Here is a 6,952-nt window from a genome sequence, read left to right as displayed (position 1 = left end):
TGTCGCCGCCGCGGCGGGCTGGGCGCCGCGCAGTCCCGCGGGAGGGGGCGCCGGCCCGAGCGCCGTCCCTGCCCCGCCGGGCGTGTGTCCCCCTGCGGCGGGCCCCGGGGTCGGCGCGGCGGGCTTGGTGAGCGCGGCGGGCGGGGGTCGGGGCGGCGGCTGCGGGAGTCTCGGGAGGGGGCGGCGCGAGGGGGCGTCTGACCCGGGCCCGGCGGCCGTGGCCGCTGCTTGGCTGTGGGAGCCTTTTGTCTCCGCGTGTGAGAAAATGGGGCGAAAGCTGAGCGCGGGGCGGGCGTGCGTGTGGGGTGGTGCGTGTGGTGTGTGTGTGAGATCGGGAGGCGTTTGGCTTGGAGCCATTTTTTTTTCTTAATTGTGGAGACAGAAAATCCCTGAAAACGGTTTCCCCAGGGAGACTGGGCTGCGCTCCTCCTCTTCCTCCCCGGCGTCGGGCCCTAGCGGCTTCCCCGGCCGCGCCGCCACCTCCCCTGCCGGGCCGGTCTCCCCAGCCCGCCCGCCCCACCTTCCGCGAAGCCCCCGGGCAAGCCGGGTGTCTGCAGAGCGGGCCCGGTCACCTGTCGTGGCAGCTGCATGGAAATCCCGGCGCTTCTGCTGTCTGGAGTCTGTGCTGTTTCCTCTGGCAAATCACGGAGATTCTGCTCCCAGCACCAACCCTTCCTCTTTGCCATGCGCTCCACAACACGGAGCAGGACGCCGATTCCAAAGTTTGACCCGCTTGGGATAATTAGCTGGAAGGTGTCTACTTCTTCCTGTGGTGACACCGCTTCAGGGGTGGGAAGGTGAGGGTGGCCTGGCTTTGTGGAAGGAAGTGAGGGTGACACAGCCCTCTACGGGGTTGATGTCCGTTAGGGACCTATTCCTTCTACCTGCTGAACTGCCCTTGTCATCAGAAAGTCTCTTAAGACTTTCCCGTCGGGGATAATCAACTCCCCTCGCCAGGAACTGTCTCCTGCATCTCTTTGGGGTCTCCCCCCACCCCCCTTTTGTTTTACAGTAGTTCAGCACCTTAAGGATATCCATTAAGTCATTGCCATCGGCAGGTTTATGAAAAAGCACAGAGGAAGTTATTTCGAAGGTTTTGAAGAACATAAAAACCCGTTGTAGGGGTGGGTGTGAGTGCCTTCCTTTGTGCCTCTTCCTCCGTGTCTGGGGTCTCCATTTCTCAGTTGAAGTTCTTGCAGACAAACCCGGTGGGAATGGTGCCGTGGTCCTGGAAAGTTCTCCCCGGGCTCCGCAGCGCCAGATTGCTGGGGTGTGAGATCGTGATGGATGACAAGTGATAGGGCACCTTGCACATAGCCAGGCTGCAATCCAGAGAGGCCACGGGCAGACTCATCTCGCGTTGTGCAGTGATAGCCACGTTCTGAATGGGAGAGTCACAAGTGTCCTGTCTTCTAGTGAAGTCTTCGTTAGATAACTGGCATGAAAGTGCTGATATGAATAAATTGTGAATAGCTAAATTTGATGTGTAGTTCCTCAGTTGGAAGAATAGTACTTAATTTGTATGAAAGTTGTTAGACGATGTGAATTTCCTTTAAGAATTTTAAGAGCTGTATATTAGGGCTGTGGAAGTAGCAGGTTTATTTATTTTTGGTTTTGTTTTTTACATTATGTGGGGAGGTGTTGGCTTCCAAAGTTAAAGTCCGTAGTGCTGAATTAGAGGGAGGAATATGGGGAAAAATGTTTTCAACACAATGGAACTTTCATACATGGAAGATGATTAGGAAGTCATGATTACTTCCCGTGGTTGAGAAATACGAACTTTATGCATTTACTATTGTTTATTTTAAAATAATGTCCTCTTCATTTAGAAAGTTTGTGTGTATAAATCATATTTAAATCATATTTACCTTTCAGCCTTGCATATGGAGTTCTAAGAGTGCTAGTTTGGTTATTCACAGTTTTTTACCTACCAAAACTCTGAATAGAAAAAGATTTTTAACCCATAAAGCAATGTGTGGTACCTGAAGCCTGTTTTAAATGGAATCATCCAACATTGACGCTGAGATGGCGAGTAATGAAAGAAGGGTCAGGCCAAATTTCAGCCCTCTCACTGGATAGTTTATAGGACAGTGGGAAGCCCAGGTTTTCTTTTTGATTTTGCTATAGATTCCAGTATCTGAATTCAGGAAGGTTTGTGGAGTGGCTACCATGTACATGGCTAAGCTAGGTGGGAATGTTTCTTCATCTCTTCTACTCATTTACAGCATCAACTAACAATCTCCTGGAGAGAGTGAAGATAGAGTGGCTCAACTATGCATGTGATTTGTAAAACGCATTTAAACATTGAGTTTAAACGCATTTCTCTTAAGAAATGCTGTGATTTAGTTACTGCATGGGTTTCTGTTTAGGATTCTGTGAAGCATTTCAGTATTACCAAAAGCCTTACAGAAATTGTACATTTGTCTCTAGTTGAGACTGCATGGAATATGTAATTAAAATGTCAAATTTTTAAAATTTGGCTGAGATAGTGTTAATTTAGTTTCTAAATTCTAACATACTAATTTTTTTGTGGTAGAATGTGCATGCCATAAAATTTATCACCCTGGCTGGGTGGGGTGGCTCACGCCTATAATCCCAGTACTTTGGGAGGCTGAGGCAGGTGGATCCCTTTAGGCCAGGGGTTCGAGACCAGCCTGGCCAACATGGTGAAACCCTGTCTGTACATGGTGAAACCCTGTCTGTACTAAAAATACAAAAATTAACCACTCATTGTGGCACACACCTGTAATCCCAGCTACCTGAGAGGCAGAGGTGAAAGAATTGCTTGAACCTGGGAGGCTGAGGTTGCTGTAAGGTTGCAGTGAGCAGAGGTTGCACCACTGCACTCCAGCCTGGATGACACAGTGAAACTCTGTCTCAAAGAAAAAGAAAAAAAATTTTAAGTGTATGGTTCAGTGGCATTAAGTACATTCATGTTATCATGCAACCATCACTTCTGTCTAGAACTTTGTTCAGATTCCCAAACTGAAACTCCAGACCTGTTAAACCCAAACTCCTTGTTTTCCCCTCCCTGCATCCCTTGGAACTCACCCCTCTATTTTCTTTTTTTTTTTTTTTTTTTGTTTTTGAGACGGAGTCTCACTCTGTTGCCCAGGCTGGAGTGCAGTGGCCGGATCTCAGCTCACTGTAAGCTCCGCCTCCCAGGTTCACGCCATTGTCCTGCCTCAGCCTCCCGAGTAGCTGGGACTACAGGCCCCCGCCACCTAGCCTGGCTAGTTTTTTGTATTTTTAGTAAAGACGGGGTTTCACCGTGTTAGCCAGGATGGTCTCGAACTCCTGACCTCGTGATCTGCCCGTCTCGGCCTCCCAAAGTGCTGGGATTACAGGCTTGAGCCACCACGCCCGGCCTCACCCTTCTATTTTCTATCTCTACGAATTTGACGACTCTAGGTACCTCATATAAGTGGAATCACACAGTAATTGCCCTTTCATGACTGGCTTATTTCACTTAGCATGATGTCCTCAGGGTTCATCCATGTTATAGCATATGTCAGCATTTGCATCCTTTTGTTCTTGCTGTTGTTTATAGAGACAAGGTCTCATTATGTTGCCCAGGCTGGTCTTGAACTCTTGGGCTCAAGCAGTCCTCCCAGCTAGGCCTCCCGAAGCGCCCGGTTTACAGGCATGAGCCACCACGCCCAGCCGAATTCCCATCCTTCTGAAAACTGAATAATATCCCGTTGTATGTATATACCACATTTTGTTAATAAATGTTTTAGATTTTTGTATACTAAGTGTTAGTAACTGTGGTACTTCATGATGATCAGGAACCTTGTATTTGACCTTAGTGAAAAGACCATGAGGCAATGATCAGGAACTCTGACTAGAAGTTATAGAACACTTGTTTTATTAAAACAAATTTAATTAAATGAGTTAAAACAAATTAGTTATTTAATGCATAGAAACTCTTTAAAATAAGGATCCATGGGGGATAAAACCAATAAGTGTGTTAAATCCTTGGTGGGTCCTATCACTTCCCTTCTATGTGGATGATGACATTTACAGCACATCTTTCTGAAGTTGCGACTGATGCAGATGTTGTTGTTTTTAATTCCAGCTAATGTTACAGTGGTGGTATATTTTGCTGAATGGAAAGGTATATTCATTTATAGGACTCCTTTAAAATTCAATAAATCTTAAAGGAAAGTATAGGTAAATGTTAATAGCATTCCAGTATGGGAAAAGTCTTTCTAAGCTTAACAGCAAATAGAAACCTATAAAGTAAAAGATTTGACAGCAGTTTTTACAGCGTATGTTATTTTCAGTGTCTGTATAGTGAAGAATGGCAGGAGCAAAAAGACAAATGACAAACTGGAAAAATATGTGCAACATATATTAAGCATCTCAATTTATATAGAGCCATAAAAATCAATGAGAAAAAGATGAACAGTTCATTAGAAAAATGGGCTAAGGACATGAACAGATCTTTTTTTCTTTACATTTCAACTTTTTATCATGGAAATCTTTTTTTTCTTGTGGCCATTCATTTAGTTAAGTGAAGAACATCAGTGTATTAAGAAGGTCCCTCTTTATCACATGATATTTCTTAGCAGATATTTTGGAATGCTCAGAAGATTCCACTTCCAGTCACCTAAGGCCTCCTAAGACATAATTTAAAGTGGGACTTGAACAGAAGTGTCTTCAGACTCTAACTGAAATAGTAGAAGTAGTTTTTGTTTAAATCCTGGAAAACCTCAGATAAGGTTTGTGAAACTGAAAAAAGATCCAATCAGCACACACAGATAAAGGATACAACAGATACCAAGATGGGTAAATGCCCAATTTTTTTTTTTTTTTTTTTTTTGAGATAGGGTCTTGCTCCGTCACCCAAGCTGGAGTGCAATGGCCCCATCTTGGCTCACTGCAAGTTCCGCTTCCCAGGTTCAAGCAATTCTCCTGCCTCAGCCACTTGAGTAGCTGGGACTACAGGTAAATGCCACCACACCCAGCTAATTTTTGTATGTTTAGTAGAGACAGGGTTTCACTGTGTTGGCTAGTTTGGTCTTGAACTCCTGACCTCATGATCCACCCGCCTTGGCCTCCCAAAGTGCTGGGATTGATTACAGGCGTGAGCCACCACGCCTGGCCGTATTTTCAGTCCTTATAATCTGTACAAAGCTATGAGGCAACCAGTAGACCATATCTTACTAGGCAGACTTTGAGGAAGATGTTTCCCATTTGAAATACAAGAAATTATTTATGAAAATATGGAGATGAAGAGGGAGAAGTTCTGTGCTTCTTGCTGTATTTACCTTTATTATATTCCTTTTTTTTTTTGAGACAGAGTCTCGCTCCTGTCTGGAGTGCAGGAGCCGGATCTCAGCTCACTGCAAGCTCTGCCTCCCGGGTTCACGTCATTCTCCTGCCTCAGTCTCCCGAGTAGCTGGGACTACAGGTGCCCGCCACCACACCCCGCTAATTTTTTTGTATTTTTAGTGGAGACGGGGTTTCATTGTGTTAGCCAGGATGGTCTCGATCTCCTGACCTCATGATCCACCTGCCTCGGCCTCCCAAAGTGCTGGGATTACAGGCGTGAGCCACTGCGCCCAGCCTGCTGTTTCTTTTTTTGTTGCTGGAGCCCCTGCAGGTTTCTGGTGTCTTGGGGGTATGATGTTACTTGTAGAGGCAGATAGTGTCGCTGCACTGCCAGGTCCTGGGGAGGTGGGTGGGCTGCTCACGGTTTTACTGGCATCCAGTTCAGATGAAGCTCCTGCAGTTGCACCCTGGGTCCCTTTTCCAATCTGATCCTTCTTTTTACCTTTCCTCCTTCCCCAGATAGAACATTCTCGCATTGGCAGCCATCTTTCTGGATCTGGGGTAACTTTTGGGTCATAAATCTTTTTTTTTTTTTTTTTTGAGACGGAGTCTCGCTCTGTCACCCGGGCTGGAGTGCAGTGGCCGGATCTCAGCTCACTGCAAGCTCCGCCTCCCGGGTTTACGCCATTCTCCTGCCTCAGCCTCCCGAGTAGCTGGGACTACAGGCGCCCGCCACCTCGCCCGGCTAGTTTTTTGTATTTTTTTAGTAGAGACGGGGTTTCACCATGTTAGCCAGGATGGTCTCGATCTCCTGACCTTGTGATCCGCCCGTCTCGGCCTCCCAAAGTGCTGGGATTACAGGCTTGAGCCACCGCGCCCGGCCCATAATTCTTAGGCAGTTTTCCCTTGTTTTTCTTTTTCAAATCTCCCTTTCCTTGTTCCTTTGGTTGACTATCTCTAGTAACTTTTCCACCCTTCCAAATGTACGTGGCACCAGGAGAATTTTCAAGAGCCTCAACATCTACTTTTAGAGACATACTATCTAATGATGGCAAGTGTTTACTAAGAGCTTTGCCTTTCTCTGCATCTACAAGTGAGTAAGCAGAAATAAGCCGTGCCAGGGTGTGAATATCTTTTGGATTTTGTTTCCATAGCTGTTCTAGGTCACTAATTGCCTCCTCCTCCTGCCTATATTTGAGCTTGAAGTTTGCAGCTTCTCTTATCAAGGACAAATGAGCAGGAGATTTGGGCTGATGGTTTTGATACCACCGGATAGCTTGTGTGAAGACATCAGTGGTACTATTAATATCTTCTTTGTGGCAATACATGGTCGCTAATGCAGACCCCATGCCTGGCTTCTGCTTTAACTCCTCTATGCTTCTCAATATTAGACATGCTAAGAAATAGTCTCCTGAGAAATTTTCAACTGTGCCATGGTCAGCTTAATTTCATCTGCATTTTCTTGATGCTGATCTGAAAATTCCTGAAGCAGCTCTATTGCTTTTGTGTGCTGCTTTTCACACAGAGCTGGGCGGCTTGGATTAACACAGGTAAGAGATGCTCAGGACTGTGAGACTGTAAACAGGCAGATATTTTGAGGCAGTGTTTGGCCTGGTTTGTGTACATAGCAAGTAATGCCTTGTTAAATTCTTTTTTTTTTTTTTTTTTTTTTTTT

General features: G+C 45.9%; 1 pseudogene across 1 annotated transcript in view; it reads right to left on the bottom strand.

Annotated features, from left to right (window-relative positions):
- LOC112622634 overlaps window positions 1–6,952 on the bottom strand; it is a 44,847-nt pseudogene that overhangs the window by 14,444 nt on the left and 23,451 nt on the right. The window contains exons 3-7 of the transcript XR_003119012.1: window positions 6,150–6,915; window positions 5,550–5,858; window positions 1,206–1,381; window positions 398–634; window positions 7–277 (exon numbers count right to left, since the gene is read on the bottom strand). The product of XR_003119012.1 is annotated as a signal recognition particle subunit SRP72-like (transcript). The remainder of the gene's footprint in view (window positions 1–6; window positions 278–397; window positions 635–1,205; window positions 1,382–5,549; window positions 5,859–6,149; window positions 6,916–6,952) is intronic.

This window comes from Theropithecus gelada, chromosome 4 (genome assembly GCF_003255815.1).
Source record: "Theropithecus gelada isolate Dixy chromosome 4, Tgel_1.0, whole genome shotgun sequence".
NCBI lineage: Eukaryota > Metazoa > Chordata > Mammalia > Primates > Cercopithecidae > Theropithecus > Theropithecus gelada.
Note: the sequence above shows the minus strand (reverse complement) of the source record. Positions and strands in the feature narration are given on the sequence as shown.